Genomic DNA, 25,733 nt, shown 5'->3' with positions numbered 1-25,733 from the left:
AAGAAAATGGTGACATTTACATTCTTGCAACCAAGGCAAAAATCTTTGATTCAGTGCACAGGCTCCTGCAAGTAAAGTTTGCAAATGAGAACTTCTTTAACATTCGTGTGGAATGCTCTAACCTCCACTAATTGTTTATGGAGCACCTGCCATGTGCTCAAGCTGGTTGTATAGAGGAGCTGGTTTCAGAAATAGCATCAAGAATGGCCTCTGTGACTTTGCGAGAGTATTAAGGTCTGAATCCAAGCCTGTTAGATAATGTTTCTTCTGAATCCTGCCCTTTCCCTGACCACAACTCCAGGGCAAGTGGTGCTATCTTTTAAAAAGAAAAGTCCAGCACAGAAAATGTATTAGGCAGAGTTTCCAGAGAAACAGAATCAATCTAGTTGTATACAGTTAATCGTTGAATAACATGGGTTTGAACCTTATGGGTCTATAGATTTTTAAAAATAAATATATTGGAATTTTTTTTTTGAGGTTTGCGAAAGATTGAAAAAACTCAGATAAACTATGTAGCCCAGAAATATTTTAAAAATTAAGAAAAATTAGGCATTCATGAATTATATTCTATTTATGTGTTAATTGACTGTTTATGTTATTAGAAAGGATTCCAGTCAACAGCTTCCAGTCAACTGTAGAGATACAGTATCTGTATCTCTACAGTTGACCCTGGAGAAAAAAGTATTTATTATACACTGAGGCATTTCATAATCAAGTATTGGCTCACATAATTATGGAGGCTAAAAAGGTTTACCATTTCTCCTGGTCTGGACATGATAAGGGCCTTTAGCCAGTGGTTGGTGATCAATCCTCCAGTTACAGCACCAAACCTGACCTCGTATTCCAGAAAAGAGTAGGCAGACACCTGCTTTCATTCTCATACCTGAATTTCTGTGGAACTAGATTCCCACTTTCTCCTTCCATTCTCTCAAGAGACTATGTTTTGCCTGTGTCCGCTTACATAAATAGGTACCTAGAATGTGCCACCAAACCTTCTCCAAGTTGCCTCTCAGCCTACCTGTCTGCTACCTCTCACCTGCCATTACACTTCTTAGTACTTGTCTGCCTCCCTACCTTTAACTCTTTTCATTTTCCACTGCTGGGCTTTCACCTCCAGGCCCCTCACCCACAACACACACACACACACCCCAAGCTGGGCCTGCCATATATTGTCTCTTTGTAAGAAATGTAATGTACTTTTGACCTAATTCCCTCTTTGCCGCTGGCTATTCAATCTTCTTTTAATTTTTTCAATCTTCTGTTCTAAATGATTAAAGTCCCCATGAAAATTACAAATATTGATTTGAGTTCAAGTATCTATTATTTCACTGTTTTGCTTGTTTCTTTTATTTCAAAGTAGTCTGTTACCTCTTCCTGGAATATCCTAGAACATCCTCCATCTAGATCAAAACTGTTACTCTAAAGCTATGGTTTCTCTTCGTGGACAACCCTCCCTGCTCTAAGCTTCTTGCTCTTGTATGTGACCTCCCTTCTCCAAAATTCTGACAGTTTTATGCACCCTGTGCCTTTTTGATGATGTGAGGCTTGCAAATCTTCAGGTTTGTTATGAGGTGAATAATTTAATCACTTAGTATCTTTTTAAAAAGACCAGAGGTAGTTTTATGCACAACATACGTTAAAATAAGTTTAATTTCACACGTAGATATACATTAAAAAATAATCTTCCTCACAGTCTCTGATTACAGTCTACTTGAGGAGAGAAGACTAGCACACATACATTATTAATTCTGGAAAAATATAAGGGTGCTAAGTTAGGTGCTAACTCACATGGCACTGTCAATAAGCAACCAAGGAGTGCAGGGAAGTATTAGAAAAAATAAAAGCAGGAGACCGCAGGAGTGCAGGGAAGTATGAGAAGAAGTGAAGGAGATTGGCTGGTCATTGGAAGTTGGTCTGCCCTAGGCATGAGGCACACAAGGGTATCTCAGTTCTTCACTGGACTGTGAAGGAATGATCCTTGAGGACTAGAAGGATTTAAACAGGAAAAGGAAAGAATGGAGAGCGTGTAGGGAGAGAGAACAATCAAATAGAGGCAAAATTAAAAAGCAGAGATATATTTTTGTTTTAGGGGAGAGGGACATTGGGGGATTGGCTGACAAGCATATGGCAGGAAGTGATGGAAATAGGTTTAACCAAGTAGAGTGAGTCCCAGTAATGCAGGGCCTTAACCACCAACCATGAGGCCTTGAACCTCAGAGGCTAAGGCATAGGCATTATGCGTTGCAAATGATTATGAAGAATGGAGTCTGGAGAATCTGAACTCAGGAGCTGGGGACAGTGGAGAGGTTATTCTAATTATAGATTTATGAGACAATGAGGAGGTTCTTCAGTAATTTTTTCTTTAATAAAAGGCTTGAGAAAATTTTCCTCCTAGAATTCCTTTTGATTGATATGAAACTTGGGGTATAGATACAACCGGAATAAGCCTTTTTATAGAAGAGGGTAATAAGGGGTTGGCTTTCACAGGCACAAAGGAATCGTGTTTAACTTATCCTCTGACATTTTTCAGGTACTCTAGCGGCAGGGGTGGTAAGGGTAATGACAGGTTAGAGTTACTGTTTAGCTACATAGAACCACAAAACAATGAATATTAAAACCATGCTTTCTCCCTTTGTTCCCTTTTCCTATATGTCCCTGGTAGGATGGACCATAAAGTGAGCTGACCTCACAAAGGAGCAGAAAGAAATGATGTGAGGTTGCAGAATGACTTAAGGAAAGCCATGGTCGAAAATACAGTCCTTCACAATATATAAGGAGATATAAAAGCTTAATATTCATTTTAAATTATTTTATTTTATCAATATGTCACCTGCATATTATTATCCTGGCAGCTAATATTTATTTTTAAAAGGTTCTGGAATGCTGTTCTTGACAGTTTTCAGAATGTCACACTAGCTGATTGCCTCTTAAAAATGAAACAGTCTTCTTATATTGTAGCCTTTATCAGCAATAATATGGTAGCTATTTTGAAGAACTTTTCATCAGTGAGAATGTAGGGACCAGTAATTGATTAGATATATGAATAAAAGGTAGAAAGATGAAAGAGGCAACACCTCTTGGATAATGAGGACAATGAAGATTTCTATGAGAATAAGGCAAATTGGGGAGAGAAATGGTATTGTGAAAAATGGATTTGGTCTTGGTTACACGGAGTTAGGGCAATGTCAGAAAACCTAAGCAGAAGTGTTCAGGAGGCATGCTCAGTAAGAAAGAGTGACCATTCTTGATTCTTGATCTGCTATTCCTGCGTGTGACAGGATCTTTGTGCATGCTGGGTTGTTCTTACAGAGTACGTTGTAAACACTACTTGAGTGATAAATGTCATGAGCTATTTAAACTGGTCACTAACACATGTATTTCTATATATTTATTTGTTTGTTTGTAAATGAATATACCTATATTAAAATAATTGGCTGACTTATGAGCTCTACCTTGTATGTTTGTCAATATTAAAAATAAATAAAACAAACATTTTCAATGTTACCTCAGCAAGCCAGCAACGGTTTTCTACTATGTGATCTACAAATCTCAATTCAGTGGGAATGGAAATAGTATCAAATAGAAAATGTCATTCCTGAAATCTTTCCTGGAGCATGTCAGTAATACCAAGAAAAGAGCCAGTAGGAAGGGACAGGTTGCCAGAGTCCCCACTGAGGGTCCACGGTTGGAATGAACTGTCATTAATGAAGGGAACCAATGACCTGAGCCAGGCCATTACAAAGAATTGCAGAGCTTCTCAGAATTTTGTCAGAGTGCAATGAGGAAATGTAGAAGAAATCAAGGAGAAGTTTGAAAAACAGTAAGGGAATGAGTAGCAAAGAGGGTTTAGATTTAGGCTTCTCTTAAAAAGTTCCTTTCAATATATTCATGTGAGGAAAATATAATGTCAGAAATCCAAAGACTGGAGGACGTGTTATCTGGTGAAAAGGATACATTAGATTAAATATCAATACTGAAGTATTAGGGTCTATGTATCTTTAAAATAAGAAATGCTGAATTTATAAATTTATGTTTGTCATTATACCTAGGTGGGTTTGGGGCTTATATTTTGGAGATGATTCCTGTCCATTCAAGAGATCATTTAAATACTTGAAATTTAGCCAAAATCGATTCTCAAAATGATGGAAAATGGATTATCTATGTAAATATTTTAAATTACAGAGATCAAAACGTGTTTTAGTAGCTATGAGGTAGAGTAAGGAACCCAAGGATTAAGAAACGAGTCTTTGAAGGAAGGGAGGGAAATCCCTAGAGAATATAAGCCAGCAGCCTTGTATCATAGAAACCAACCTTCTAATGTGTCTCTAAAACTAATTTGCTCAAAGTCGCATAACCATTAAGAGTGGAACCTAAACCCCTATTTTCTGATTCTGAAACATCAATATTAATTTTTGGTCCCCTGCTTCCACTTTGCTTTCATCTGTAGACCAGATTGAAACAATCTGCTTCTGACCTATTCTGTCATTGTTTGATCATCTTTCAAAGCAGAACTTGAAGTGTTTAATATTCCCTGCATATATCAGTTTGTCACTCAGAACAGTTCTACTGGTTCAAATTTGTAACTTCAAATTCAATGATGTGCACCCTCCTTAAATTAATAATTCCTTCTTAGAAGGAATGCTAATGCAGACAGACAAATACACTTTATTCTCAATGCCTAGGGCTAAGAGAAAATTAGGAAGTATCATTAAAGGAACTGTAGCCCCTAGCCTGGTGGACCCCAGATCAGTTAAATGAAATACCAGATGGTCGGCCTACCTTCTTCTTATACCTGAGTGGATTCCTTTCATGTTCTCTATCTGTAAGTGACTAATTAGTTTAGTTTTCATTGAGTGGGATCTCCTTTCTTCTATATTCTCAGAAGGTATAATAAGTAAGGAACAGCCCTTAAGCTATGGTAACGTAGCAAAGCTTGTCACAGTTGGACACAGTTCACTCAAAGAGGCAATTAAATTGAGTTTTGTAAAGGAATTAGTAGGATTAACAAAAAGCAAAATGTTATGAAGCATCCTGGCATGATCTCACCAACCTTAGACCTAAGGGGCAAAGGGGATAGGAGAAAAGTTAACTAAAGAAGATATAGTAGTTGTTATTGAGGCTTGCCTTCAGTTAACAAACAAACAAGAAAGAAAAGAAAACAACTCAAGCCACCCTAGGGATGACCCACAGTGATGGAATCATGCAAACATGACCTGAACTTACTCTTCTTTCTCACCCCGACCTCCTGCCAGTGCCTCCTGTGGCTGAACCAACAGAAGCCAGGTGACAAGGGAGCCTTTGATGCAGACATGGAGGCAGGTCCCTTGGGGCACCCAGTGCTCTTGAGGAGCATGGATCTGAGAGGTCAACAGAAAGGGCCTGGAGCAGAGGATGATTGTGAGTGGGTTAAGGCAGTCCTCTTTTTGTTGACCAATATTGGTTATATCCAAGTGATGAATATCTGATCATTATGCCGTAACCTAAAGGCTGTTGGAAGAAGAGATCTGCTGTTAATAACACACTCAGAACCTGAAAAATCAGCATTCCCACCAATCTCGAGTTCAGGTTGGGACAATACTTCAATCTTTTCTTTTCTTATAATTTTTTTCTTTTTTTTTGAAACAGGTTCTCACTCTGTAGCCCAGTCTGGAGTGCAGTGGTACAATACTGGCTCACTTCAGCTTTGACCTTCCAGGCTCAAGCGGTCCTTCTACCTCAGCCTCTGGAGCAACTGGGACCATGGGTGCACCCCACCACGCCCAGCTAACTTTTGTATTTTTTTGTAGAGACAGGGTTTTGCCATGTTGCTCAGGCGGGTCTGAAACCCCTGGACTCAAGGGGTCCTTACACCTCTGCCTCCCAAAGTCCTGGGATTACAGAGATGAGCCACTGCGCCCAGCCCATTCTAATTACGGATTAGACATGACCAACCCTGGGCCAAAATTGATAGGGCACCTCAGAAGGGAGGCCAACAGGAAGTCGGTGGCTTTCAGGAGGGTGAAAAAGCTGAAAACAGTGAAGAAAGAAGTTCTTTCACAGTCAAGCTTCTTCTAGGGGATTGAAAACAAGAGTGAGATCAAGAGGTTTTTTTGTTTTTGTTTTGTTTTTTGTTTTTGTTTTGTTTTTTGTTTTTTCCAAATAAGCTGGCAAAGTTTCTTTAAAGCCAATTAAACATACCTCAGATTGAAAATGATTTCAAACAATGGTTTTCTCATTCCAAATCAGTGGTTTAAGGTTCATTTGTGAGAAATCAATGTAACCACATTTATCCTTGGCCTAGTATTGAAAAAAATGTAGTTACAGTAAAATGATTTTAGTCTTTAGTCTTTTGAAACTGTGGGTAACATGAGTGATTCTGACAGAATGGAAATTTCAGGCTAAGTGTATGAAATTGCAATTCAATAATGATGTGGAATTTTTTTTTTGGAAGGTGCATTTAATCTAAAGGCATGTAGGTAATTTATGTGCAAAAAAATATAAATGTGTTCCAGTAAATGATGTGACCTTGAAATATTCATGGGGTGGGCTTGATCACATTTTCACAACCCAGCACATTTCCAGTGCTAGTTAAATAAATGCAGAGGGATAAGGACTGTGGTGCTGACAGCAAGCCTCACAGAAATCAGCCCCAGCAGAGCATTCCCCTTCTGTTTTCCTCCTTTCAAGAAAGGGCATCAAGGGTTCATTTGAAATTTGTCTCTTAATCTGTTTTCCATTGATGGCAGCAACTGAGAAGTTTTCAGCCGGGAAAAGTCAAGTTAAGTCAAACCAGTTTTGCTCACAACAAGCACACAAATTGGCTATTGTTTAAAAATCAGAACTTAACCATATGCTTTGAATTTAGAAGTGGGATTACATACTAAAAGGCTGTTATTATCCTTAAATCACCCTGTGTGTGTGGCGTGTGTGTGCATGTGTAGTACTTTTCTCTCAGCACCCTGTCTTACAGATGACCCTCAGACAAGGCAGAATGACAGTTACCACAGATTCTTCTACATTTACCCATAGATATGTCTCTTAGGGGCACTGGAGAACACTGGAGAACTCTCTCCCTGACAGAATATGTACAAAGTCCTATAAAGCAAATAGAAGATTTCAATAAAGTATTTTTAACAAATAACACTTGAGTAAGTATGTTCTTTTAAAATAAAAAACATGGTGTGAGAAGAGTGTATCTTGAAGCTTCAGAAATTCCCCATCAGCTACTGTATATGTATGAGAAAAATGTTCTACAGTCTAGAAATGAATGCAAGAAAAGGAGTAAAGGGAGATCTCCCTAGACACCTCTTGAAGTGATTATAAGGCTGGATGAATTCAAAAGTAGCTCTAGGTTGGGTGCGGTGGCTCATACCTATAATCCCAGAACTTTTGGAGGTGAAGGCGACAGATCACTTGAAGCCAGGAGTTTGAGACTGTAAGGTTCTTGTATAGGTACGAACCCCTAGAGTGCACCAACAGACAACACAAGGCTCTTTTAATGAGCACCTGGGTGCAGACAGGCTGAGGACTAAAATGGTATCAGCACCAAATGAGGGTGGGACAGGAGTTTTATGGTCTCCTGGAAACAGGAAGTGTCTCAGTCTGACAAAACTGCTACGTAGTACCCAGACGGCTTCTTTCTCGATCTTCAGGGGTACGTGTCTTCCAGCCAGGGTAGGTGTCTTCCTGGCGGCTCTCTTCCTGCTTCTGCTATCTTGCTGAATCACGATGCTGGCTCAAGTAGGCTTGCACCTTGGGACTGGGCCTGAGAAGGGAGGAGTTACTCATCCCTTTAAGCTTTCAGACCCCGGGGAGTATCTTTCCATTCCTGTCTATTGGTTATAGAAGAAAGGGAAAAGGGGCTACTTTCTCAATAATTACTTCAGTCATGACATGGGGGTGGTATGGGCATCTTGGAAAAAGAAAAATTTAATTTTGTGGGTATTCTTGAGAGACGGGTTGGTATCCATTGTGTCATTGTAACAGGAGCATTGTCTGGATTGTCTGGCAGTTAACTGTAGTTTCAACAAGAATTTTAATGGCTTTTATTATCAGTGGGATAACAATGGGAGAAACAGGACGAGCCCAGTGATGAAGATTACTGTCCTTACCAGTGTTTTAAATCCTCCTAAATTAGAGAACCATCTTCTTAGAAGATTTGTTGGGTCCCATCCCTTCTAGGTTTGGACTGGTACATGGGCTACTTTTCTGATGTTTGAAGCAATTTCTAAAACTGCTTTTCCATTATTGTCTATGTTAGGACAGCAATTAGAGATATTAAACTTACCACACACCCCACCTTCTTCTGCTAATAAGCAGAGTAGTGCTAGCTTGTTTTGATAAATTGCTGCATGCATTTGGTTTTGGTGTTGTGCGGGCATTTCCAGGGCTGAGGCGGTTTGGTTAGTGATTATCTCTAGAACTACCTGTAGTCTAATTATTCTATTTAGCATATATATGGGAGTGCAATAACCCCATGAACCATCCTCAGCCCAAGTGTCAGGACCATAATATTCAAAGATCTGTTGCAGAGGCCATTCGTCCTCTTGCCATCTTAGGCTTCCTCCTGCCTTTAAGGATCATTTTTGTGTAGGTTATTACATACAGGGACTCCGAGGGTGTTGCCCACTGTTAATGTTTTGGAGGAAGGAGTAGCCTTGGGGGTGAGCTTGACCCTGGTGTGATGGACCCAGTGGGGGAGTCCTTGGACTCTCACTGCAGTTGGCATGCTGAGTATCACAGTATAGGGGCCTGTCCACTTTGGTTGTAGCTACTGGTGAGGGTCAGGTTGGCAGATAAACACATCTGTGCCTGCAAGACAGTTATGTTGAGAGGACAAGGATGTGTCGACAGGGAATGGCATGGCCTCATCTGCTGCTTCATGAATGAAAGACCGTGTCTGGATTAAGGAGTGGAGGTAATTCACGAGTGGCTCAGAGTCTGGTAAGGATGGAGGCCCTAAAACAAAAGTTCAGCCACACAAGATTTCAAAGGGACTATAAAAAGAGGGTTCTTTTGGTGTTGTGTGGAGTCTCATGAGGGGGAAAGGGAGATTTTTTTGTCCAAGACAGCTGGGTTTCTAGAAGCAACTTGGTAAGTTGGGCTTTAAGGACAGAGTTAATTTTTTCAACTTTACTTGAAGATTGAGGCCTGTAGGGTGTGTGGAGACCCATTTTAACCTAAGAATGTAGAGACACCTTGGGTAATTTGGCTGATGAAGGTGAGCTCTTTATCGGACTGGATGGATGTTGGGAGTCTGAAACGGGGAATTATATGCATGATGAGAGTTTGTGTGACGACATTTGCACCTTCTGAAGTTGTTGGGAATGCTTCTACCCACGCGGAGAAAGTACAAAGACCAGAAGTTAGTGGAACCGTTTATCAGGCGGCATGTGAGTGAAGTCTACCTGTCAATCTTGCCTCAGTACCTGGCCCTGGGCTTAGTGGGTAGGAAAAGGCGGCAGTCAGAGGGAACCCTGGAGCGATACTGAGTGGCAGATAGAGCAGGACTGGGTAATCTGTCGAACAAGGCTGGAAAGGTGAGGACAAGTGAGGACAGGGTGGAGAAGTTGCAAGAGAGGTTTGTACCCGACATGGAAAAAGTTGTGGGGGCTTTAGACGATAGATTGTTTGAGAGTGAGGAAGAACAAAGCACCCTTCCTTGACATGCCATGGTCCTTGCTTTTGAAGGTTTTGGGCTCAGAAGTCCTGCTTTTCTTCTGAGGAGTAAGGACAAGAGAAAAAGGACAGGGACAGAGTGTGGCCGGGTTTAGATGGGAGCTGGTTAGCATGGTGATGTGGGAAGTTTCTATGAATAGAGCATACAATTGGAGGAGCTGTGGGGCAGAGATGAGACAGTACACTGCAGTGAGCTAGCGTGTCTTTGATGTTATGGGTTGAATAAACTGTTAGGTTGGCATAGAGAGATAGTTTTAGGCTTTCAAGGGTGAGGACTGCAGCTACCGCCAATGTGCCAATGCTCAGAGTCAGGCAGGCCATCCGAGAACTGTGGCTTCAAGCTGTTTAGAAAGGTAGGCAACAACCTGGAGGGTGGGTCGCTTAAACTGGGTTAGAACACCTAGTGCAATTCCACGCCATTTGTCAGTCTAGAGGGAGAAAAGTTTGGTGAGGTCTGGGAGAGTGAGGACAGGAGCTGAGGTGAGAGCCTTCTGGAGTAGACGGAAAGGTTGGGTAATAGGCTGTGCACGGTTTGAAGGCTCATCGAGAGGGCCTTTAGTGGCTTGGTATAACGGTTTGGCAAGTAGAGTGAAGGAGGGAACCCAGGGCCTAAAATATCCCACTAGTCCTAGAAAAGAGATAATTTCTTGCTTAGTTTGTGGAGGCAGGAGGGACTGGAGGAGGGATATGTGGTTGGTTGTGAGCCCTTGGGTTCACCGGGTAAGAGCTAGGCCTAGATAGGTGACTGAGGGGGTGCATATTTGTGCTTTCTTAGGGGAGACCCAATACCCCCGTTCTGCCAAAAAGTTTAAAAGAGAGAGATAGTATGGGCGTTGCAGTCTCTTGGAGAGGGGTTACACAGGAGCAGATCATTAACACATTGAGGGACAGTGGACTGTTTTAGGGATAAAGTACAGAGGTTGTGAGCAAGGGTCTCTCCAAAAAGGTGGCGGCTGTCTCTGAAACCTTGAGGTAGTACACACCAGGTGAGCTGACTGACGTGAAAGTTGGGTGTCGGGGTTTTCCTATGTAAAGGCAAATAGGTTTTGGGAATCAGGTTGTAAAGGAATTGTGAAAAAAAAGCATCCTTTAGGTTTAGAACAGAAAAAGGGGTGGTATTGAAGGGAATTGTGGAAAGTAAAGTATATGGGTTAGGAACTACTGGACATACCGGGAGTACAGCTTGGTTAATGAGCCTGAGGTCCTGCACTAAGCGATAAGTTCCATCCAGCTTTTTAACAGTTAGAACTGGTGTGTTAAAAGGGGAGTTTGTTGGGCAGAGTAGGTGACTGGCGAGGAGGCAAGAAATGATAGGCTTTAGGCATATGAGAGCTGCTTGGGGGATGGGATACTGCTTCTGTGACAGGAACTAGGTGGGCTATTTAACAATAATGCGGAAGGGGGTGTGGTGTTCTGCGACTGAGGGTGTGAAGTATCCTAAACAGTGGGGTTAACTACGGATGGGGAATAAGGAAAAGTTGCATGGTTTAGGGTGGAAGGTTGGAGGAGTAGAAGGAAGTTAGAAGTAGTGGAGGGGACTGGGTAGATGCATTGGGTACTATGGGGAATGTGGAAGTGGAGAGTAGTGTGGAGTTTTGAAAGGATGTCTCTGCCTAGGAGTGGAGTTGGGCATGAAGGCAGGACTAAGAAAGAGTGAGTGAAGGAAAAGGTGTGCAGGGAGAAGAAAAGTGGAGGGTTGGCTCGGGGTTTGGAGACTTGTCCATCAAGTCCTACAAAAGAGACCTGGGAGGACTCGGTGGGTCCTGAAAAATTAGGTAAAGTACAGTAGGTTGCCCTGATATTAATTAAAAAAAAAATACTGGCCTACCTACCACCATCAGTGTTCCCCTTGGCTCAGATGAAGCGATGGTAGTTGCCAGTGCATCTGTTCCAGGGCACCATCAGTCTTCAGCAGCAAAGCCAATGAGATCCGATTAGGAGGTTTTGGCCAACTTAGGAAGGGATGGGGGCAGTCCTTGCAGGGGCCACTCACAGTCTGACTTCCAGTGGGGTCCTCCTCAGAGGGGGCATGGCCTGGTGGGCTTACCTGGGTTTGGGCATTGTCTGGACCAGTGGCCTTCATTGCCGCACTTGAAACAGGCGCCAGGTGGAGATGGATTGCTAAGAGGCTTCTGTGTGGAGCTGCAGCCCTCTGGACCTGCAGAGCCCCTGATGGCAGAGGCAAGCATTTGAAACTCTGCCTGTTTTTGCCTTTTACTTTCCTCATCATGATTGTTAAAGACTTTGGAGGCTAAATTAAGAAGGTCCTGTTGTGGGGTTTGAGGACCGTCGTCAAGATTCTGAAGCTTGCACTGAATATTGAGGGTAGATTGGGAGATGAACTGCAGGTTTAAGATACTGATTCCTTCTGGGCTGGCTGGGTCTAGGTTGGTATACTTTCTCATGGCTTCAGTTAAATGAAGGAGAAGAAGGCTGGGTTTTTGTCAGGACCTTGGGTGATTTCTGAAAGTTTTTCATAGTTCACTGCTTTATGGGCATCCTTTTTGAGTCCTGCAAGGAGACACATAATCATGTGGTCTTGATGGTGGCATCCAGGGTCCCCGTCTTGATAATCCCAGTAATGGTCCTGGTTAGGGACTGCCTCTGCACCAGTAGGCTGGGCAGGAGCTTGGTGATGAATTGTATCAGCATGCACCTGAGTTAGGGTCCAGATACAGTCCCCATCTTCTGGGGAGAGGGTGGAAGAGAGGATAATGTAGAGGTCATGCCAAGTTAGTTCATAAGACTGGGTAAGGTACTGAAACTCCCTAATATAAGAGGTAGGGTCTTCTGGAAATGAGCCAAGTCTTCTGTTAATTTGAGAGAGATCAGTGAGGGGGAAGGGAACATGAACTCTAACAATACTTTCAGTTCCTGCTACTTCCTGAAGGGGGCACTCTAGCACAGGCGCTGAAGTAAGGGTGGGGCATGGGCCAAAGATGGCGCTTGAGTACGGGTGGGAGAGAAGAAAGAACCTGGAAGTGGTTCCTGCTGAGGGTTTGAAGGGAGAAGGGGGTTTGAGTTAACAGGCAGTGGAGAATAGATAGAGGTGTAAAATGGCGGGATGGGTTTACAAGCCTCAGGAGAGGGCGGTGGGGGAGGAGAATGGGTGCAAGCAATACTAAAATTGTCCTGAGGAGGGGACAGTGTAGGAAAAGAAGTGGCTACAACTGACTGGGAAGATGGCAGCTGGGAAGATGGCGGCTAAGAAGATCGCAGATGAGAAAATAAAGAGGAGGCTTATGGGGGTAAAGAAGACAGTTGAGAGGGAGAGGTGGGGGCTGGCAGGGGTGGACAGCAGTCTGCTGGATCTAATGAGGAAAAAGAGGTAGGGTTGGGAGGAGAAAGGTCATCAGGGTGGAGAGAATGGAGGAGAAGGATTTGAACGGGGGAGCGAGAATTGCAGAGGTCGGGTTGTGATCTGAGGGCAAAAAGGCCTGGACATAAGGAATTTCTCCCCATTGCTCCATTCGTCAGCAATAATTGCTTCAGTCAGTTAAAATTGTAAAGTTGAATGTTCCATTTGTGGCCCATTTGGACCCACTGTGGCCAGAGAGAATTGCAAAAAAGACAAGGCACTTAGAGCGGATATTTTGCCTGAGGACTAAGGTTTGCAATTTTTTTAGGAGGCAGCCTAGAGGGCTGTTTTTTTGGAATGGAGGACCGGGAGTTTCCCATAACGGAAGGTAGGCTTGGGAGAACAGGGAAAAATGAGACAGTCCTGGACGGCCAGAGGGAGATGATAAAAGGAGCAATCGTCACTGCTGCCTTTTTTGTTACCGAAACGGGATCAAATGGCTTAGAGGCGTCCCCCTAAGACCAGATGATCAGTGAGTGCCTGGCATACGCCGGAGCCTTCTTGCGCCAATGTTGAATTTTTGGACAGGAGAAACCAAGAGAGGCTGTGCAGATTCTCCCCTGTTAACTGGGCTCCCGGGAAATTTACGAGTAGGTGAGATCAGTGACTGATGTGCATGCACAGAGAGGCCACTGGAGGCTGAGGAGCTTCCTTTGTCTGGCTGCTGTGGCCTGCTCTCTGGGGTGGAGGGGTAGGTCCACAGAGAATGCAGACATAAGACCCTCCTGGATTTCGGCACCAGATTTCAGCAACTAGATTGTATCAGTTCGAACCCCGAGAGCACGCCAACAGACAACATGAGGTGATGTGGAGCAACATGCTGTTTTAATGAGCACCTGGGTACAGGTAGGCTAAGGCCTAAAATGGCGTCAGCATCAAATGAGGATGGGGCAGGGGTTTTATGGTCTCCTGGAAATAGGAAGTGTCCTAGTCTGACATCACTGCTACATAGTACCCGGATGGCCTCTTTCTTGCTCTTCAGGGGTACGTGTCTTCCGGCCAGGGTAGGTGTCTTCCACCTGGCTCTCTTCCTGCTTCTGTTATCTTGCTGATGAACACTGCTGGCTCAAGTCACCTTGTGCCTTGGGACTGGACTTGAGAGGGGAGGAGTTACTCATCCCTTTAAGCTTTCAAGCCCCAGGGAGAATCTTTCAGACAGCAGCCTGGCAAACATGGCAAAACCCCATTTCTACTAAAAATACAAAAATTAGCAGGGTGTGGTGGCACATGCCAGTAATCCCAGCTTCTCAGGAGGCTGAGGCCCGAGAATCACTTAAATTTGGGAGACAGACGTTGCAGCGTCAAGATCGCACCACTACACTTCAGCCTTAATGACAGAAAAATGTCTCAAAAAAACACATAACAAAACAAAAAAAGTAGCTCTAGAAGTGATTACTGTATAGTCTAAATCCCAGGTAGATTTAGACACAAAGCTTTAGTTTCACTTTTTTTGTTTCCCTGAGCAGTGTGCTTATATATCTAGCATAAGCTCTGGGGTTAGAGTCCAGAGATGTGTGGCCATGCTCCATGCTCAGTGAGCCCTGGCTCTAGCAAGAGGCAAACATGTTGCTGCCCTTCCCTATGCCCCAGACAATGTATGTTTTCAGATGCTGGAAGTGAGGCTTATAGAAAATAACCCCATTGGGATGTTGAAGATGCCAGTCAATTTGAGGTTGTTACATTACTTCATAACCAGGATTGTGGTGAGAAAAAATGGTGTGTCCTAAGGTGACCCACCCCAATTTTACCTTGTTTTAGGGAGGTCACTTATTTCTCCATGCTCACAGCCCCTGGGAACCACGATATATTACCCTTAAAATACAGGTGTGCCCTTTGCTCAATTCTTACATGGATTATAGGTGAGTCATTGTATTAGCCTGTCTTCACACTGCCATAAACACGCTCTCTGAGACTGAGTAATTTATAAAGAAAGGAGGTTTAACTGACTCATAGTTCTGCATGGCTGGGGAGGCCTCAGGAAACTTACAATCATGGCTGAAGGTGACAGGGGAGCAGGCACCTCTTCAAAAGCTGACAGGGGACAGAGAAGAGCAAAGGGGAAGAGCCACACATTTATCAAACAACCAGATCGTATGATAATTCTATTACAAGAAGAACATGGGGGAAACTGCCCCCATGATGCAATCACCTCCCCACCAGTTCCCCTCCCTTGACACATGGGGGTTACAATTTGAGATGAGATTTGGGTGGGGATACAGAGCCAAGATATATTATTGAACCCCTGGCCTCTCCCAAATCTCATGTCCTTTTCACATTTCAATACCAATTATGCTTTCCCAACAGTCCCCCAAAGGTTAAATCATTCCAGCATTAACTCAGAAGTCCAAGTCCAAAGTCTCATCTGAGACAAGGCAAGTCCCTTCTGCCTGTGAGCCTGTAAAATAAAAAACAAGCTAGTTACTTCCAAGATACAATAGGAGTACAGACATTGGGTAAATGTTCCTGTTCCAAGTGGGAGAAATTGACCAAAACAAAGGGGTCATAGGCCTTACACATGTCCAAAACCCAGTGGGACATTCATTAAATCTTAAAGCTCCAAAATCTCCTTTTACTCCACGTCTCACTTCTTGGGCACACTGATTCAAGGGGTGGGCTCCCACAGCCTTAGGCAGCTCCACCCCTGTAGCAGAATTCTGCCTGGACATCCAGGCATTTCCATACATCCTCTGAAATCTAGGCAGAGACTCCCAAAGTTCGACTCTTGTCTTCTGCACATCCACAGGCCCAACACCATGTAGAACCCATCAAGGTCTGGGGCTTGCACCCTCTGAAGTAACAACTTGAGCTGTATGTTTGCCCCTGTTAGCAATACTTCGAGCTGGAGAGGCTGGGATACAGGGCACCAAGTTTTGAGGTTGCACAGAGCAGCAGGGTCCTGGACCCAGCCCACATAACAATTTTTGCCTCCTTGGCTTCCAGGCCTATGATGGGAGGGGCTGTGATGAGAAGAGTGAAGTGGAAGAGCCTCACAGTTATTAAACTATGAATTCGATCATGAGAATAGCATGAGGGAAACTGCCCCATGATCCAATCACCTACCACCAAGTCCCTCCCTTGACACATGGGAATTACAATTAGAGGTGAGATTTGGGTGAAGACACAGAACCAAACCATATTGGTTATTGACCTATAACCCTTCCCAAACCTGTTGTTTAACCTTGAGGCAGAAACATGTGCTCCAAAGTCTTTGCATTTTAGTAATGTTGCAATTATCCAATAACATTTCACAAATGTTGGATCAATGATGGGAGAATGGTTGGGACAGTGCCTAATTGGGAGCTGCTCTGGGGAATCCCCATTCTCACCCACACTAAGCAATTAGAAATGCCTGGTCAGAAGAGTGTGACAGAAACCTGTGCCCACTGGGGGTTTGCTTCTCTTTAATCGGTAACAGTGCCGGCTGCATCTCTCAGGCCAAGCTTGAGGTGAGCAGAGAAGTTAACTTGGGTGTGCATCCCTTTCCCCTTTCTCACAATGACTCCAATGTCTCTGGCCCTGGGCATTCCCTGGACCTTTGCAGAAGTGGCAAGGGGAAGGATCCCCTAACAGCTGGATGGCACAGTGAATGTCCATCTGACATCCATGGGCAGAAATGGAAGGGCATGGCTGCTGATAATGTTATAGTCTTCTTTTTTTTTTTTTTTTTTTGAGACGGAGTCTCGCTCTGTCGCCCAGGCTGGAGTGCAGTGGCACAATCTTGGCTCACTGCAAGCTCCACCTCCTGGGTTCACGCCATTCTCCTGCCTCAGCCTCTCCGAGTAGCTGGGACTACAGGTGAGAATATTTCTGGACACTGGCCCTCTCCTCTGAATCTTGGACAATTTCTTCTTTCTGTATAGAAACACTGTATTAAATTTCTGGAATACTTTTTTATTAGAATACTGGTCACATTCTATCATCAAGAATTTTGGGTTAAAAAATTAAGCAATGGTTTTGACAAGATTTCCCAAAGCATTATGGCTGTGGATTCCCAAGATGCAACCTGTGGTTACATTATGGCTGGATTCTGACAGGAATCTGGATCTTTAATTTTCTAATGAGACCAGGAAGTATAGATGGGTTGACCCTCCTGTGGCTTCCATGGCAATTTATATTTTTCAACCACTTATCATATTGCATGATTGCTGAATTTTTCACCTCACAGCATGCATTAAAAATTAAAACATTTGCACCAATCATTAGGATAATTAGATAGTGTTGCCCACAGTTAGAGGCAATTGGTCTGAAGCTCCAGCCATCCAGACCCAAATGGTTTCCCTGGGGCTGAGCTTACTGAGCTGAACTTTTTCTGGTCTTTAAGAACCTCTACATTGCCTTCAAAGAAATGAAGACACTAGCCATTTGTGTCTTTTTGTAGACTCAGTGTCCCTCTTTTATATCTATGGTGGGAAACATGGACAGGTGAATGATACTCTACAAAGAGGTTAAAAGTGTCATTGAGAAGAGACTTGAATTGACCCGATGATACATGGATCCACATCTAGGCAAGGTTCACTTACACTGTGACTCTCCCACCTGATTCACCTTTTTCCTAATTGCTGTGTGCATGCTACCTTGGGAAGACAACCATCACTGCAGTTCCTCTAGCATCATGGAGACTCCCTATATCTTGATGTTTCAAGAGACAATGAAACCATATAATGCCTTCTCTTTCCTACATTACACCTGAAAGGCCTAATTGTGACTCTCAGATATTCTACTTTAATTGGAGAGCATGATAAACATAAATGTTCATAAAGTGCAATTAATTCCAATCACCTGATGATACTTAACTTGAGTATGAAGACCCCAGAATTTGATTCTATATTAGACAGGATAGGCCATAATATCAAATTTCATTTGTCATTAAGCTACATGTCCATCATAGTTTGGCAAGATGATTCTCCTCATCACAGGCCCTCAGGAATTCAGGATGGTGGAGGCCCCACCTCCACACATGCTTCCACAATGCAGGGGTAGGGAAAAGAGAGTGTGCTAAATCGCATGCTGGTCCTTAAAGCTTCTGAACACATACAACACAAATTTCTTCCCACTTACATTTTATTAGATAAAAAAAGTCATTTGGTGATGACTATGTTCTTTAGATGGTGAGGAGACACTGAATTTTTGTGAACAGTAATATAGTATACCACTAGCCACAGAACCTCGTTAAAAGAAAGAAGGCATTCGTGATTTCATTCAACAGACATTTTTGAACACCTGTTACCTATCAGAACTGTTTGAAGTTCTTACAATATATCAAAAAACAAAACATACAAAGATCCCTGCTCTCATGGAGTTTATATTTTAGTGACAGAAGAAAGACAATACACAATGAACATAATGTGCAAGTGAATTATGTAGTTCTTGTCTCCATATAGCCTATTGGTTCTGTTTCTCTGAGAACCCTAACTCAGGGTTCATTTTTGTGGGAGATAAGTGCTATCAAAAATAACAAATTGTAGAACAAAGGTGGGGGTTGGGGAGTGGTGATCTCTGATCTGAAGTGTCTGAGGAAGAGGAGTGACAATTTTAAATGGAACTGTCGATGAAGGATTCACTGAAAAATTCATGTTTGAGCAAAGGCTTGAAGTAGGTCAGGAAGTTATCCAGCTGTATATCTGATCATATGGAACCTCTTAGGTTTCTACTTTGAATGAGTTAGAAATCATTGATGGGTTTCAAACAGAGGAGTGATATGACTAACATGACTTCTGTTTTCAAAAGGAATTGCCCTGTTGAGCATGAACTGTAGGGTGCAGGAGGAAAATGAGGAGACTCATTGGAAAGCAATTTCAGGAATCCAAGTGAGATAGGATGGTGGCTCAGACCAGGGTAATAGCACAAGAGGTAGTGGGAAATAGAGTCTGGATATTTTCTGAAGGCAGAGCCAACAGGTTTTGAGGTGATTGAATATGGGATGTGGAAATTTTTGTCCTAAGAAAGTGGATGGCTAGAGATGGAGCAGACTTCAGATAGAGTAGGTGCTATGGTTTGAATGTCGCTTCCAAAATTCATGTTGAAATTTAATTGCTATAGTAATGGTATGAAGAGGTGAGATATTTAAGAGGTGGATTTAATGCCTTGATAAAAAGGCTTTCAGGAATGGGTCATCTTTTGCCTTTTTGCCTCCTGCAATGGGATGGTGCAGCAAGAAAGCCCTCACCAGATGCTAAACCCTCAGTCTTGGACTTCCAAGCCTGCAGAACTGTAAGCCAATACATTTCTGTTCATTGTAAATAACCCAGTCTCAGGTATTCTGTAACAGCAGGAAAAGATAGTTCAGTTTTGTATATGTTAAGTTTAAGATGTCTACCAAACATCAATGTAGAGATACTGGTTAGGGAGAATATATAAATCTGGGATTCAGCAGAGAAATTGGAGCTAGATACATGCATTTAGGAGTTGTCAAAATGTAGATAGTATTTAAAGCCATGGAATTGGATCAGATTGATATGAGTGTAGATAATTAGGAGAATAATATCCAGGACTGAATCTTGGAGCACGTCAAAATTAAAGGAAGTCATTTAGTTTTATAGGGCTGGTGTGGATCCAGTGTAGTGTTTATTTGATTCTTGTGTTTTTTGTTTTTTTTTTTCCTTTAGGTTAACCTAAACTTGTGTGGGAAAATAAATTATCAACTGAATGGATTTGGTGCATGAAAAACCATTACTGCCTGCCATCACTTGAAAATTAGACTTATTAGTCAGGGTTCTCAGAGAAACAGAACCAATAAGCTATACGGAGAGATATATATTTGTTTGTTTATTATGGGAACTGGCTCATGCAATTATAGAGGCTAAGAAGCCCCGTGATCTGCCATTTGCAAACTAAAGAACCAGGAAATTTGGTGATGTAATTCATTTTGAGTCTAAAAGCCTGAGAGTCAGGGGAGTCAATGGTATAAGTCCTAATCAGAGTCTGAAGGGGTGGGGTCAGATGGTGTAATCTCCAGGCTAAATCCAAAGGCCTGAGAACGAGATACTGGTGTCTCAGAAGAAGAAGAGTAACACATGAATCATGAAACATAAATCATTTCCCACCAAAATGAATCAATTACCTTTCCAGGGTAGAAAATATTCAATGTAGCCAGCTTTCCACCATGTAGCTGGTTGGCCTAAAGGATTAATACCATACCTGAGTGGGGATGAGTGTCCTCACTGGCCTCTGTTGCTAGAAAGAATATTTGTCAGCACCAGTATCTGTGTCACTGTTGAGTAGTGGGAGTGAATATTGCTAAATCCATGCACAGCCTCCACTCCTACTGCCAGGGCTATGCCATTCATGAACTGTTGTTTGAACACTGGCATCTAATAACAGAGGCTGGTCAATGTCAACTGGCCAAATTATTCTTCTGTGTCTATTGGTGATTTAGTGGGGATATTCTTTTGAAGTGCATATTCTCTAGTGGTCATTAAGGTGTAATGCAAGTATCTCCCTGCTCAAGGAGAGAGAGGGTGCAAACTAGCCCATCCTCCATTTTTTTTGTTGTTGTTGTTGTTCTATCTGGGCTGTGAACAGATTGAATGATGTCCTTCCACATTGGTGAAGGTGGATCTTCTTTACACAGCATACTGATTCAAATGCTAATCTCTCCCTGAAACAGCCCTCACAGATACATTTAAAAATAGTGTCTTACCAGCTATCTTGGCATCTTTAATCCCAGTCAAATTGACACATAAAATTATCCATCACAAGCTCCAAGGCGATTCAAGATTTTTGAAATGAGATCTGTGACTAGGTTCTGAGGATAAAAACGTAAACAAAAGAGTTCTTATCTTAGTCCATCATATAAAAAATATATATATTTGTGATCAGTGAACACAGAGGGAACCTTCTTCACCTTCTCTGCTGCAAATTTGTCAGTGAGATCACTATCTTCTCATAGATGGATTGAAAAACCTGGGTTTTAACCTTATTCTTACTTCTTAACTCAATATTTCTTGTGGCCAAGTTCTATAGAGTCCATCATAAAAAATATTATTGAAGCTACCCTCTTCTTCCATTTTTGATAGGGCAGGCAGTCAGTGTCATTTTTTTTAAAAAAGGCAAAAAAAAAAACAAAGAAAGAATGGATGAAGGGAATGAGGGAGAGAAGGAGGCAGAGAGGAAGGGAGGGAAGAAGAAGTGCTTGAAACCCTTCAGTAACTTCCTATTAGCCTTGGGATAGTGTCTATACCTTTTGTTACCTGTTCTTGATGACTCTCCAAACCTGTGTTAGAGTTCTGCAACTATTTCTTCCCTGGCTTTCATCCACCATGGCTAACAGTTTTATCTAATCTTTATCCTAGATACTTTCCAGGTCTCAGTTTAAATGTCAAATCTGTGACTTCATTCTTATACTCCCACCAGACTGGAACAAGTGTCCCTGATATTTGCTTCCATGAGCCCATTTACTTCTCGTGTCATTACAAATATGATACATTATTATATTTGGACTCAGACACATTGTGTTGCTCATCCAGATATACTCGGAGCCTAGCATTCTGTGAAGTATTCAACCAAAAGTTATTAAAAATGTGAAGTAATAAATGATCAAAAGGACATTAAAGTTTTATTTCTATTGTATAGAGTTTTTGTTTTATAATGGGGATTACAGCTTTATATAATGGAGATATAAAGTGTTTGCTTTACAATGGGGTGAAGCTATGATTCGTACTGGAAAAGACTAAAAACGTCAGGGCAACCACTGTGGAGAAAATGGCAAGTTTTTCAAAATGTTTGGACCTGGGAAGGATATAGTAATTCCCTGTATCCTATTTCCTTTAAAATGTGAGCTGAAGGGGGGTGGTATTGATGTGCCTAGCATGAGTGAAAGTTTTGCACATACCCAGGGCACCTCCCTTTCTTCCTCCTCCTCTGCTTTAGTATTTTACAAAAAAAAAACCACATTATTTTATTATTTATCTTGGAGATGCCACAGAGAAGCATTATTTTTTTCTTGAGTTCATATACATTTATTTAGAATTACTTGCCTCATTCTGAAAGCTGTTTCTTATCTTCCAGTTTTTAATTTGCTAGAAATTTTAGAAAAGATGATCCATAAATGTATCAAATAATTCCTGTTTGAAGTAACTTAAATATCAGCATTACTGTCCTGCCAAATATTTCAGATTTGAAACAAAATATTTTGCCTTTAGAGTCTTCAGAGGCATTAGTAGAAACTAAATGGGAATATGCAATTCTTACCTGCCACAGCTTTCTGATTGTTCAAGTGTTCTTGTAAAATGACCAACCAATATTTCAACTTTCCTCTCTTCTTACTTCCTCATTGCCTCCCTTCCTCTCTTAGTCCCAATATCATCACCACATAAGAATATGTATGGATTCACGAACAAGAAAATTGCTTAACTATTTGATCAAGAAAGATTGGAAAATCAGGATGAAGCAAGTCTGGGTGAAAGAGCTGTGAATGGATTTATGGAAACAGGAAGGAGGTGTGGAGATCTTTTATTACATGTTAATGATCACTAGGGAACATCCACTACAAAAGAACATCCCACTAAATCACCAATAGACACAAGAGAATATGTGGCCAGTTGACTTTGGCCAGCCTCTGTCATTAGATGTCAATGTTCAAACAACGGTGCATGAATGGCATAGCCCTGGTAGCAGGAGTGGGGGCTATGCATGGATCCAGCAATATGCACTCCCATTCCACAATGTTGACCCAGCCACCAAGGCTGACAAAATGTTCAACCTTTCAGCAACAGAAACCAAGGATGACCTTCATCCCTGCCCAGCTATGGTATTAGCCCTTGAGATCAACCAGCCACATGGTGGAAATTTGAATATCTTCTACCCTGGAAAGGTCATTGATTCATTTTGGTATGAATTAATTCGTGGTTCTGGGTTGGATTTACTGTTCTTGCCTGCAGGGCCTCAGCTGGCACCAGCATCTAAAGGCTTAGAGAGTTAGTGATCCGCCAACATGGCATCTCACATAACATCCCATCAAACCAAGTGACCCACTTTACAAGAAAGGAGGTGCGTGAATGGACAAGCTCCAGCTTGCCCCAGCTGGAACAAGCTCTACTAGTCCCATCACATCATGCACCATCCAGAAGCTGCCACACTAACAGAGTGATGGAAAGGCCTGTTGAAGGCATAGTGGAGGGGCCACACCATTGCAAGGTAATGTCATTGGAGGTTTATTTAGCATGTGTTTTACACCCAGGAGAATGGTGCCCCATCCTTGCAAGGTAATGTCATCATCAGATTCTGCTGGGTGTAATATACATGCTAAATAAACAATCATTATATGATGCTGTGTCCCCAAGAGGTAAAATATGTGGGAGTTAAGGAGTGGACGCAGCAATAGCCTCACTTACCATCAATACAATTGACTCCTTAGGGAACTTGTGTCTAGGCTCTGTGGGTTTAGAGGTCCTGGTGCCCAAAGGAGATGTGCTTCCATCAGGGAATACAACAAGCATTCAATTGAACATGAGGTTAAGGCTGCCACTTGGAAGCATCAGGCTCCTCATGCCAAGAGATTACCAAGCAAGAAGAGGAATCACCGTACCATGAGCATTAATCAATCCCATTCTTGAGAAGGAGCTGGGACTGCTGACACAAGGCCACAGAGAGGCCCCCAGCTAACTTGCCTGGGTGTCCCTTAGAATTCCCTTGCCCATTTTTTAATAATAGATGGATAAATGCAACAGCCTCCACCTAACAAAGGCATAGTGATGGGTCTTCTCAGGAGTGAGAAGCTAGCTAGGTCATTCCAGCAGCCAAGTAGACCAGCGGAGGTACCAAAAAGAGACAGGAAATCTAGACTGTAAATAAAACAGGAAGATTTCCCCAGGAAAAGAAGCCAACTGTGATCCTAGAGGAGCTTCTCCTTAACATGCAGAAAGAAGTGGATCCATGAAGCACAAGAGCTGATCTGTCATGGAAACTGCACATCTCAAATTTCGCATCGGGACTGAAGGATCTAGTCCCCATAGGCTGAAGACAGTCACCTCACCCAACTTCATGCTCTCTTCCAGGGACAGCCTGCATCCAATAACTTGTCAGCCCAAGACTATAAAGGCCTTACCCTTTGCCTCTGTGAAGCATCCCACAGAGAGGTGCATCTACCTCTGAAGGTGCATCCCAGCTTCAGGCTCCCAGTCACTTTGGGCTTACCCAGCCTCTTCCTCTGCCCTACTTTTCTCCCTCCCCTTCCTTCCTGCAGGTTTGGATCCTGAGAGCACTCCCTAATAAACCTCATGCCCACAAATCTCCATCTTGGAGTCTGCTTCTTTGGAACCAAATCTGGGACAGATCAATTTACAAAGATAGAAGGGTTTAGGAAGGCAAAAGTGTTTCTGTTACCATGTCTAGGCCTGAAGGGACAAAGAGAGGAACTTGGAGCAAGAGCCACATGGAAAAAACAACTTGAAAGATTGTAGGGATTCTGGCAGAAGCACAAGGCCAAGCCCTGGCAATCCCCACCTCACATCCCTCCGGCCCTTTCATCTCCCATTAGTGCCTCCCATTGTAGAACCAAACTGGAAGCGGTGGTCAGTGGATTCCTTTGTTTCTTATAGGCAGCCTCCTGGGGCAGAGAGCATGTTAGAGTGTGGATTTGGAGGTGCAAATGAAAGTTACCCTGTAGCCCACTTGACTGTGTAGATTTCTTTTTCTCTTACAGAAAATAAATTATGTAACTTCTTTAGAGATAGGGTGTGACTTCTATTTTGAGTTATCTATGTCATTTAATTAATATACAAATAAAATGACATGACAGAAAATACTTATTTGAATACAAAGGACAAATAATTAGGTCTTAGATAGTAAAGCCAACCCTTTAGATAAGACTTTAGGCAAATGGATTTATAAGTAAAAGCAATAGGAAAACTTGCTACCTAAGCATGAAAAATGATGTTCCTGATGAATTCCTGGAAGGAAGCTGGTGTCAGCCCCCAACTCCTTTCTAGGCCTCTACCAGCCTATATTCCAAATGGCCCTGCCATGGCTCTTCTTTTCTTAAGACTTGATCTTTCTCCAGGCATGGATGAATCCACATGTAAGACATTTAAACAACCCAGGTGCCAAATTTAGTAGGACTTAGGATTACACAACATTCCCAAACCTGGGATCTGAAGGGCCAAGTGCTGACCAACAGGATCCCAAATTCATCCCAGGGGCTCCTTGACCCATAACCAGAATGTGAATTCAACTGCTGGATGACCCCATGCAAAGCTCTCCCTGGCACTGAGTAATCCAGTTCCCTTTTCATTAAAAGCCATCTATTTTCCCAGGAGGGGGAATCCTTCTGCACAGCCCTTTCCTATGACTAAGCTCTGTGTTCACAAGGAAGATCTCCTCTCAGTCCTGCTAGGCCCCCACTGCTGAGCTTGGAAACCCACTACTAAGTATAGCCTGTGTCACAATTGTTCTTGCTGAGATCTTCTACTATTGCCTGAACACAACTCATTCCTGATCTCCTCTAGTGAGTATGTCCCTGGCCATTTTTCAGCACTTTTATCCTCTTTTCTTGCTCTGAGTTTTCATGGACAGAGTATCTAGGAAAAGGAAAAGGAAGAGGGGATAAATCAAATGCCTACAGACCTTCAAAGAGTGCTCCAAAGCCAGTGTAAAGCACTGGGGAACAGTGAGGAATAGGGCAAAATATTTCTTATAATGTTCTGAGTTTCATGAGTTGAAGTCTTTAGTGCTTAATGTCCAAATGATGCAAATGAAAACACAGTTTCATTCTTCTTTTCCT

The 25,733-nt window shown here is 42.5% G+C and overlaps 1 long non-coding RNA gene across 1 annotated transcript in view; it reads left to right on the top strand.

Annotated features, from left to right (window-relative positions):
• LOC116476250 (uncharacterized) overlaps positions 1-24,239 on the top strand; it is a 101,734-nt gene extending 77,495 nt beyond the window's left edge. The window contains exon 3 of the long non-coding RNA XR_004250176.2: positions 22,308-24,239. This is a non-coding gene — a long non-coding RNA (uncharacterized LOC116476250). The remainder of the gene's footprint in view (positions 1-22,307) is intronic.
• The last annotated feature ends 1,494 nt before the right edge of the window (positions 24,240-25,733 follow it).

This window comes from Hylobates moloch, unplaced genomic scaffold (genome assembly GCF_009828535.3).
Source record: "Hylobates moloch isolate HMO894 unplaced genomic scaffold, HMol_V3 SCAFFOLD_2, whole genome shotgun sequence".
Lineage (NCBI taxonomy): Eukaryota > Metazoa > Chordata > Mammalia > Primates > Hylobatidae > Hylobates > Hylobates moloch.
This window is presented reverse-complemented; position numbering and strand designations above follow the sequence as displayed.